General features: G+C 38.4%; 1 protein-coding gene across 3 annotated transcripts in view; it reads right to left on the reverse strand.

Annotated features, from left to right (window-relative positions):
• TMLHE (trimethyllysine hydroxylase, epsilon) overlaps positions 1 to 6,675 on the reverse strand; it is a 164,087-nt gene extending 157,412 nt beyond the window's left edge. The window contains exon 1 of one of the 3 annotated variants that reach the window (XM_037734140.1): positions 6,514 to 6,675. The gene's annotated coding sequence lies outside the window, so the exon portion shown is untranslated. The remainder of the gene's footprint in view (positions 1 to 6,513) is intronic. The other 2 variants (XM_017516222.2, XM_017516223.2) reach the window with 2 other exon arrangements.
• Between the last annotated feature and the right edge of the window lie 4,248 nt (positions 6,676 to 10,923).

Raw genomic sequence — 10,923 nt, forward strand, 5'->3', positions numbered from 1 at the left:
ACATCTACACAACAATCCACCCCAAAACAACAGACTATACATTCTTCTCATCTGCACATAGTATATACTCTAAAACCGACCACACAGTCAGCCATAAGACAATTCTCAGCAAATTAAAAATTTTAAAAACCAACAACAAAAATCATACCAGCCACATTCTCAGACCACAGTGCAATAAAAATAGAAATCCATCCCAAAAAGATCACTCAAAACTATAAAATTACACGGAAATTAAACAACCTGCTACCGAATGACTTTCAAGTAAACAATGCAGACATCAATATTCTTGGAAACTAATGAGAACAAAGACACAACATATCAGAATCTCTGAGACACAGCTAAAACAGTGTTGAGAGGAAAGATTATAGCATTCAATGACAGAAAAAATCAATGAAATCAATGAGGCTGCTTCCTTTAAAGAATAAAGACAGATGGACTGATAGCTAGACTAACAAAAAAAGAGAGAAGACACAAATAAAAACAGAAACGATAAAGGGAACATCTTCACTGACCCCACAGAAATGCAAAAAAAAAAATCCATTAGAGACAATTATGAACATCTTTATATATACAAACTAGAAAACCTACAATAAACGGATAAATTCCTGGAGACATACAACCTCCACTGAACCAGGAAAAAATGCAAACCCTGAGTAGACCAATAATGAGTTCCAAAATTGAATCAGTAATGAAAAGCCTACCAACCAGAAGAAAAAAAAAAAAAAACCACAGGTCCAGAAGGATTCATAGCTGAATTCTATCAGATATATAAAGAAGAGCTGGTACTATTCCTATTGAAACTATTCCAAAAAATTGAGGAGGGTCTCCTCCCTAACTCATTCTTTGAGGCCAGTAACATGCTGATACCAAAACCTGGCAAGGATCAACAAAAAAGGGAAAACTTCAGGCCAATATCCTTGAAGAATGTAGCATGTCAAAAAGCTAATTCACCAAGATTAAGTAGGCTTTATCCCTGGGATGCAAGGTTGGTTCAATGCATGCAAATCAATGAATGTTATTGATCACATAACCAAAACTAAAAACAAAAACCACATGTTCATTTCAATAGATGCAGAAAAGGCTTTTGATAAATTTCAGCATCATTCATGTTAAAAACCCTCAACAAACTAGGCACTGAAGGAACATACCTCAAAATAATAAGAGCTATCTATGACAAACCCAGACCCAACATACACTGGATGAGCAAAAGCTGGAAGCATTTTCCTTGAGGACTGGAACAAGATGAGGATGCCCACTCTCAACACACTACTGAAAGTCTGGGAGAGAACAATCAGGCAAAAGAAAGAAATAAAAGGCATTCAAATAGGAAGAAAGGAAGTCAAACTATCTCTGTTTACAGACAATATGATTTTATACATAGAAAACCTCATAGTCTCTGACAAAAACCTCCAAGGTCATATCAACAACTTCAGCAAAGTTTCAGGATACAAAGTCAATGTACAAAAATCAGTAGCATTTCTATACATCAATAGCGTCCAAGCTGAGGACCAAATAAAGAATGCAATCCCATTCACAATAGCCACAAAGAGAAAATACCTGGTAATACAGCTAACCAGGGAGACAAAAGATAACTGCCATGAGAATTAAAAAACACTGCTGAAAGAAATCAGAGATGATACAAACAAATGAAAAATCATTCCATACTTGTGGGTAGGAAGAATCTATATTGTTAAAATAGCCATACGGCTTAAAGCATTTTATAGATTCAATCCTATTCTTATCAAACTACCAATGACATTCTTCATATAATTAAAAAAAGTATTCTAAAATTCATATGGAACCAAAAAAGAGCCCAAAGAGCCAAAGCAATCTTAAGCAAAAATACAAATCTGGAAGCATCACATTACTTGACTTCAAACTATACAAGGCTACAGTAACCAAAAGAGCATGGTACTGGTACAAAAAACAGATATATACACCAATGGAACAAAACGAAAAACCCAGAAATTAAGTCATGCGCCTACAGCCATCTGATCTTTGACACTGACGAAAGCAAGCAATGGGGAAAATACTCCCTAGTCAATAAATGGTGCTAGGACTGCTGGTTAGTTGTGAGCAGAAGACAGAAACCAGACTCCTTCTTTACACCATATACAAAAATCAACCCAAAATGGATTAGAATTAAATGTAACAACTAAAACCATAAAAGCCCTCAAAGAAGACCTAGGCAATACCATTGTAGACATGGGCCCTGTGAAAGATTTCATGATGAAGACATCAAAAGCAATGGCAACAACAATAAAAATTGATAAATGGCACCTAGTTAAACTGAAGAGCCTCTGTACGGCAAAAGAAATTGTCAATAAAATAAATAGACAACCCACAGAATGGGAAAAATATTTGCAAATTAGGCATCTGACAAAGTTCTAATATCTAGAATCTATAAGGCCCTTAAACAAATTAACAAAAACCAAACAATCTCATTAAAAAGTGGGCAAAGGATATGAACAGATACTTTTCAAAAGAAGTCATACATGTGGTCAAAAAGCATATGAAAAAATGCTCAACATCACTAATCATTAGAGAAATGTTAGTGAAAACCACAATGAGATACCATCTTACACCAGTCAGAATGGCTATTATTAAAAAGTCAAAAATAACAGATGCTGGCAATGTTACAGAGAAAAGGGAACACTTACACACTGCTGGTGGGAATGTCAATTAGTTCAGCCATTGTGGGAAGCAGTTTGACAATCCCTCAAAGAACTTAAGACAGAACTACCATTTGACCCAGCCATCCATTATTGGGCATATACCCAAAGAAATATAAATTGTTCTACCATAAAGACACATGCATGCATATGTTCCTCACAGCATTATTCACAATAGCAATGCCATGGAGTCAAATGCCCATCAATGGTATATGGGATAAAGAAAATGTGGTACATATACACCACGGAATACTATGCAGCCATAAAAAAAATGAGATTATATCCTTGGCAGCAGCAACATGGATGGAGCTGGAGGCCATTATTCTAAGCAAACTAACACAGGAACAAAAACCTAACACCACATGTTCTTATTTATAAATGGGAGCTAATATTGAGTACACATGGACACAAAGAAGGGAAGAATAGACACTGGGGCCTACTTGAGGATGGAGTTTGGGAGGAGGGTGAGGATCAAAAACTACCTGTTGGGTACTATGCTTATTGCCTGTGTGATGAAACAATATGTACACCACACCCCTGTGACACACAATTTATCGATAGAACCAACCTGCCCCTGTACCTCTGAAACTGAAATAAAAGTAAAAAAAATCAAAGCCTTTGCCCTTCAACATATACCAGTAAGAAAATGAAAAGACAAACCACAGACTTGGAGCAAATATTTTCAAACTACATATGTGATAAAGGACTTGTATATAAGCAACTCTTACATCTCAATAGTAAGGAAGCAAACAACCTAATCAGAAATGGGCAAAATATGTAAGGAGGTATTTCTCCAAAGAACATATACAAATATCTAACAAGCAAATAAAAAGATGCTCAATTAGCCATTAGGGAAATGTAAATCTAAACCACAATGAGATACTACTCCACACCCACAAGAATAGCTACACAATAAAAAAAAAAAAAACACGGGGAAATAACAAATGTGATGATGAGAAGAAACATATTGCTGATGGTTCATGTAAATCTAATGACTGTAAAATAGTACAGCCCATTAGGAAAACAGTTTGGCAGAAAATTAAACATATAGTTATAATATGACCAAGTAATTGCACTCATAGGTGTTTAACCAAGAGAAATGAAAACAAATGTCCACCCAAAAATTTGTACACAAATGTTCATAGCAGCTTTGTTCACAATAGCCAAAAGATAGAAACAATCCAAATGTCCATCAATTGATGACTAGATAGACAAAAATATAGTATACCGATGCAATGGAATATCATTCAGCTATAAAAAGTATTTATATATGCCACAACATGAATAAACTTTGGTGACATTATTTAGATGAAACGTTCAGGATAGACAAATGCATAAGCACAGAAAGTAGATGAGTGGTTGGCCTGATGCTGGGAGTAGTAATGAAGACTGACTGCAAATGGGCAAGGAAGATGTCACTGACGTGATGAAAATGTTCTAAAATTAGATTATAGTGATGGTTGTACCACCTAATAAATTTATACGATCACTTTAAATATGTGAATATTAGGGCACGTAAATTATCTAAATATGTTTTTAAAACACATTGAGCATCAAGCAAGAAAAAAAGAGAATGTTAATCTCTTTGACAATTTCTTAGGGATTATACAGAGGTCATTAGGCTGTTTGTTGTTTTTGCTGTGGTGGTGGTGGTGATGGTAAGGGTTGTGGTTTTCCCATGAGAGCCAACGGTCAAGCAACCATTCGGTCTTTTAAAATACAAATGTTTAAATCAATTAAAAAAGAATGTTACTGGCTTGAAATTTGGAGTAGTCATAGGGGCAAAGAGAAGTGGATGGATTTTTTCAATATTCAGGATATACAAATGAGAAAATTTTGTAGTGGTTAGATATATAGGTAAAGGGGAAAGGTGAGGAAGCCTCAGACTGAGTATGGTTAAAGTTGAATTCCTGTTGTCCTCCCAAACTGCCTGTCCTGCCACGCTGCCAATCTCAGTGAATGGATCAAGGTCCTGACACAGAGTTGGCATTCATTGATTCCCTTTGGAGTGAATGAATAGAGCATGATGAATAGAGTAAAAATATGGCTAAACAAGGCAGACACCAGGTCCTGCCAAATAGCCAGTCCTAAACCCACCCTTAAGGTTGGCTCAGCAGATGTCCAGCACAATTTTCTTCTCACTTTTCAAACTATTTTGGAAATCATGAAGTCTTCCTCATCCAGAAGAACACTCACCTTCCTATCAGCCATTCCTTCCCTATAACCTATAGGTACCGAGCAGGTTGGGTGTTTTCAAAAGCCTCTTACCCTGTAAATTTTTACACATGGCAATGGCAGGTGTATGTACAGCCCATATGAGCATGGGGGATGCTTAGTGTTATAGAAAGGGGATTACAGTGGTGCCCAGCTGATGGATCTATGTTCAGTTTGGCTCCAAGCAGGAAGAGAGTCTTCCCACCAAAGAGGTTTATTAACCCGGGGGTCCCCCTCCCAGCCCCTGGAGGGAGAAAACACAGCTGTCACAAACATTGTAAACATTGAGTGATCTGCTTGGCTGGTTTAACTGTTGTTCCCAGGGTTGACAAGCAGAAATACAGAACTAATCATGGTTCTTGAGACAGACGCCAAAACAAGGAAGTGATCTGTTCCAGTCCAAGCTTCCAAGAAATAAAAAACTAGGTGTGGTAAACTAAACAAGCCCCCAGACTCAACCACCCCAGTGAACATTCCCTTCATCATACTGGTTATGAGATAAAGTATAAGTTTTTCAAGCCTTATGATAAATAACCATACTTGTGTATTCTACTGTTGTGAAAATTATAGTATTTTTTGTAATATATGATCACTCTTATCATTATCACCAGTTCCTTAATAAGAAGAAACCGGAAGTTGATACCAAAATGTTCATCCATAATGTTTATAGTTCTTTGTCTTTATAGTTAATGTAAAATAAACTATGTAATTTTTACTACAGTGTGTACTGAAAGGGCAAAGCAAGGTACAAGCAGCTCTAAAAGAGTACTGTATGGGAGTCAATTATGAAAGTGTTTCTTAAATATGAGAGCTGAAGTTTTTCTTTCAGCGACTGAGTTAAAGCACCCAACGAACTTATCGTGAGACTTTTGTTAGGTAGTGTACTATGTCCACTCAACGCACATCATTTTAGGCAATCATCTGGTTAAAATGTTTAATTAAGTAAGGAATTCACAAATGCATTCTTCAGAGTTGACATTCAATTAATAGGTTGAATGTCCTTTACAGGGCAGTCAGGAGTATTTAAAGGCTTTTCAACTGTTTTCGAAAGAGAAAGAAAACTTCCTAGCCTAATTTACCCAGCGCCTTGCTCCAGAGGGGCAGACAAAGGGTAAAATCTGGGCAGAGAACATTAGTGGATATGAGCACGAAAGAAAGTGCTGCAAGATCTTGCAGGCAGCTAAGTTCCACCTTCCACTCTACCGCCGAACAAGGTAAGGCAGGGAGAGGGTAGGGACTGGCTGAAAGGTAAACACCAAGTCAGTGACAGATCCTGGGCTGTAAAGTTCGACCGAGATTGAAACAATGTACACTGGGCGTCAGTCACAACGCGAGCTTGCTCCAGCTCTTCCAGCTCTTCCTGAGCGGTAGGCCCATCTGGCCTCACGCTGATCTCCGGGCAGACTGTCGCATAGCTGGCACAGATCGTGACGACAGCCCTGCGGCAAAGCAGGAGTGGCCTTCTCCTTCGCCAGGGTAAAGGTGAGTACCACCGCCTTTGGGCCCAGCAGCCCAGGTGGGAGCCTCCGCCGCCCAGTGCGACAGGCCTGAAAGCGAGCGCCTGGGCAAACGTAGCCGTAGCACCCATCCGGGACACCCCTTCCCTGACCCACAGGACGGAACCCACCTGTGCTGGAGGTCGTGACTCCTAAGTCCGCAGAGCGGGCAGAAGTCCAAGCAAGGAGAGCCTCGGGAAGCAGCCTTTCACCCGCCTTTTGCTTCCCCCCCACAAAACTGTCGGACTCACGCTCCCCTCCCCCAGCCTGCTCGGGCCCAGCAGAGCCTCTAGGCCCCGCCCCACTCCTTCCGGCCGTGCGGGGTGGGTGCCTCTGGCGTCCCGGACTTCGCCCGGTGTTCGGGCGTGAGTCCCCCATACAGACGGATTGGGCCGGGGCACTCTGCAATTGCCTTTATTTAACAGATTTGAAGCAATGAGCGCAGGGATGACAAAAGACAGGCCCATAAAGCTATACTGCGTGTAAAACCTGGGTCGCCTGCCTGCCATTTCGGTGCTCCTCCCGAGTCCCCCAATACACTTCTATTTATGGTGGTTTATCGAGGTTTGCTAGAACTAAAATTCTACTACTTTCTACCACTTTCTTGAGTTTATGGACGTCATATACCTCTCATTACTTTACTCCCATTGATTCAGCGGACTATCTTAAACCCAGGGACCAGGTATAGTGCTACATACAGTGAGCACTAGAAGGGAATAAGCCATTAGTAGTGAATGCGTAAAAAATTAAGAACAATATATATTACAAAGAAGAACCAAAAACTATACTGAAATAGTATGTGCAATGGAAATCCAAGGCAGAGGAAAAAAAAATCGAGAGTAAGAACAACAACAAAAAATCAAATGCATATGTACTGAAAATGGGAAATTGTGCAGTATTTATTCGAGATTAAAAGCATTAACCTAATGTCAAAAAAGCAATAAAGGAATTGATTTGTAGAAGTCAGGATCAACACAAGAGGAAGAAGCCTATACACTTTTGCCCTGGAATTCCTTCTGCCATTAATGCTCTTGCTCCCCACTGGTTTATTTAGAAAACTACTCATTATTTTTGACTCAATTTGGATAGTACCTCCTCTGTGAAGCCTTTTCTGTCTTTCACACATAAGTTTGTATTATTTTTTTCCCTGGCTCCACTGTGTCCAATGGATCTCATACAGGCCTCAAAAGTACCACTTATTCTGGATTATAATTGCTCTTTCAGCATGTCTTTGTACTCTAATGAATAAGTACCTTCTTGAGAGCAAAAACTTGTATTTTTCATACTTGCTCTCCATGCACATAGCCTAACATGTCTATATATTTAATAAATATTTGTTGAACAATTTCTAGAACCAGTGCATAAACAAAAGGACATCCAGAGTGTGAATCTAACATAAAGAGGAAAAACTAAATAAAATGAGAATCTAGATTTAGTCTGGCTGATATTCATTCTTGCAATAAACATTAATGAGTACCTACTGTATGCCAGGCACTGTACTAAGCTCTGGGTGTAAAATGATAAACAAAGCCCAGATATAGTCCTTGCCCTTATGCCCTTATGTTTACAGAAAAAATGGGAGTTCCCCATGCAGGTGAGAAAATAAAAAATAAAAATTTTTAAGCAGAAAGAACAGCATGATCCCATGTCCTGTAACAGGAAGATCATAACTGTAGCAATTAGAGTTAATGAGCTCAGTAAAGGTAAGCTGAAATCAACACAAAGTATCCAGAAAACTGAGGAGGTTGATTGATACACAACACCTGTTTGAGTCAGCAAAAGAAGCAAGCTTCCTTAATGATAGTAACCAACATTTTATAAAATGTGCACTATACGCTAAACACTGTGCTAAGTGTTTTATAATAAACATTTAAGGTATATCATTATTTGTACTTTAAGGGTAAGGTAACTGAGGCACAGATAGGTTAAGCAATTTCACCAGAATCACATGGCAGTTAAATTTCAGAGCTGAGATTCAAGCCTAGGAAATCTGGCTCCAGACTCTAGGGAGTCTAGTTATTTTACTTTCAATAAAATATAAATTTTACTTGTAATAAAATAAAAGGCAGATATTTTACTGTTTCCCGTGTGTGTCTGTGTGTGTGTGTATCAGGTCACATGGTGTATGGCACAGACTGGAACTTCTTAATATTTTTACAATGAATGAATAGCTGAATAAAAACAATAGGTACAAATGTGCCAGAAAATAAAATAGAAAACAGTAGTATCTGGGTCCTTTTATGTTCCAGCCACACCAGCTGTTCCTAGAACATACCAAACTTGTTCCTGTTCTGTTTCCAAAATATAATCTGCTCATGTATTTGTCCCTGACTGTACTGCTAACATTCAGGATCAGAGTTCGGCAATTTTTTTTTTTCTGTGAAGAGTCAGCTAGTAAATATTTTAGGCTTTTTGAGTCACAAACAGTCTCTGTCTCCTAGTATTAAATTCTGCCTACATAGAGTGAAAGAAGTCACAGACAATACATAAATGAATGAGTATGTAAGTATGTTCCAATAAAAGTTTATTTACAAAAACAGGCAAGACGCAGGATTTGCCCTGTGGGCAATAGTTTTTAGATCATTTCTCTGGGCCAAATTATTACCATCTCTTGCATGGACTACTGTATTAAATGATGTCTGAGAGCCATCATCTTTGACTAACATTTACACCTTGGTTTTTTTTTTATTTTTTATTTTTTATTTTTTTTCTGTTACACCTTGGTTTTATCAGCATCTTAATGAAGCTTTAGTGCTCTCTAATCATATTTATAACCTTGAGCTCTTGACATGTGGTTAAAACTGTGTGTTAATTGTGATTTTGAACTTTGATTTGTCAAAGATGGTCTTTAAAAGAACTAACTACTAGTGATCTTTGAAGGAGTTTAAAGAAATAAAGAAGGAAATTTTATAACAAAAGTAGTGACTTTTAGCCAGAAAATAAATATTCTGGACACAGTGCAATGTTGAATTTGGCTGAAGCTTTGGTCTATGACAAGAATTCTGCTATGTACTCTATAGAGAAACAAATAAATGCTAAAAATTTTCAGAAATAAGCTAGACCATGTAAAATTTTCCTCACCTACTCATGAACAAAAATTTGGTAAAGCTTAAGGGTATATTCATTTGTGTCTGGGGATGTGAACATTTCTGACTCGGGATATGAATGTTTCTGACTCTGAACAGAAATGTGATGCAGCATAAACTCAGTAACCTGTACAATTAATTTTGTGGTGAAGAAGTATTAGTTAGGACTCATTTGTTAAAAGTTACCAAAACCTACCTGAAACTAACAAGCAAAAGAGAGAAATGTATGGGAAGATAATAAGGTGTTTCACAGAACTCAAGAAGGACTGGAACAACCAAAACTTTTTAAAAAGTAAGATACAGTTAGGTCTCAAGAATGGTCAAAACCAAGGAATCGAATGACATTGACTGTATCATTCTTTTATCCCTATTCTTCCCTGAACATTTATCTGGTCTCTCTCTCTCTCTCTCTCTCTCTCTCTCTCTCTCTGTCTCTGTCTCTCTCTCTCCCTCCCTACTCACTCTCTACCTTCCTTTCCTCCCCTCTCCCCTCAAGCTTTATTTGTTTCCTAAGTCCATGTAACAGTAGATATGGTTACTGGTACCTTCCTAGATTTTCATATTACAGCTTCAGCCACTGAAGAGAGACACTAAGCCAGATCAGGTCCTATGAAAAGCAGATGCCGAGACAGAGTTACAAATCTAGAGATCTACCACAGGTAATGGCTGGCAAGATAAAGAGGAGATTACAGCACAGTTCTCTGGAAGTCTCAACCACCCCAACTAGGAGCTCCAGAGCAGAGATTGCTGATTACAGGAATCCTACTTTAGGCAGAAACAGCCCTAGTACACCTCTTGTGCTCAGAGATTGGCTGGATATGCCTGGGAAGGGAATGGTCTTGGATCAAATGATGCAAAAATATCTCAAAAGTGCTCCAGCTGGAGACTGTTAGCTGACTCCACTCCTCATAGTAGGTTTTCTCTTGAAAGATCTGAGAGGCACTTCCTGGTTGTCATAGGCCTTTATGGTCCCATCTCCATAAATCTGTGAGGGATTTATTTGCCAAGTTTGAGTCTGGTGGTCATCCAAGTACAATCAACTGTAGCTAGGTAAGTGATGTAACATATAACAAAGGATAATTTTTTTCAGTTTGCCTGGGCTGAGGAATTCTCTGGGATGTGCTAAAACCACGACAGTCCTGGGCAAACTAGGATACTTAGTTATTTTAGTAGTACCCATGTTAATAGGGGTGGAAAAGTTAAAACCATCCAATAATATCCTACATATACACAATTGTACTTTACTGCATTTTATGGAGGAAATTCTATATGTCGTGGTTTTATTGGATTAGGAGATTTTATAAAGGTCTCAGGAAACTTCCCTTGAAGATGACAAAGGTTTCATACTTTATTTCTTCCATGCTGACTCTCTTGTGAATTTGTACATTCTTCCTCCATCTAGAATGCTCCTCTCACTGGAACCTCCCTCCCCTCACCCTTGTCATCACTGTTAGA

This window comes from Cebus imitator, unplaced genomic scaffold, assembly GCF_001604975.1.
Source record: "Cebus imitator isolate Cc_AM_T3 unplaced genomic scaffold, Cebus_imitator-1.0 Scaffold576, whole genome shotgun sequence".
Taxonomy (NCBI): domain Eukaryota; kingdom Metazoa; phylum Chordata; class Mammalia; order Primates; family Cebidae; genus Cebus; species Cebus imitator.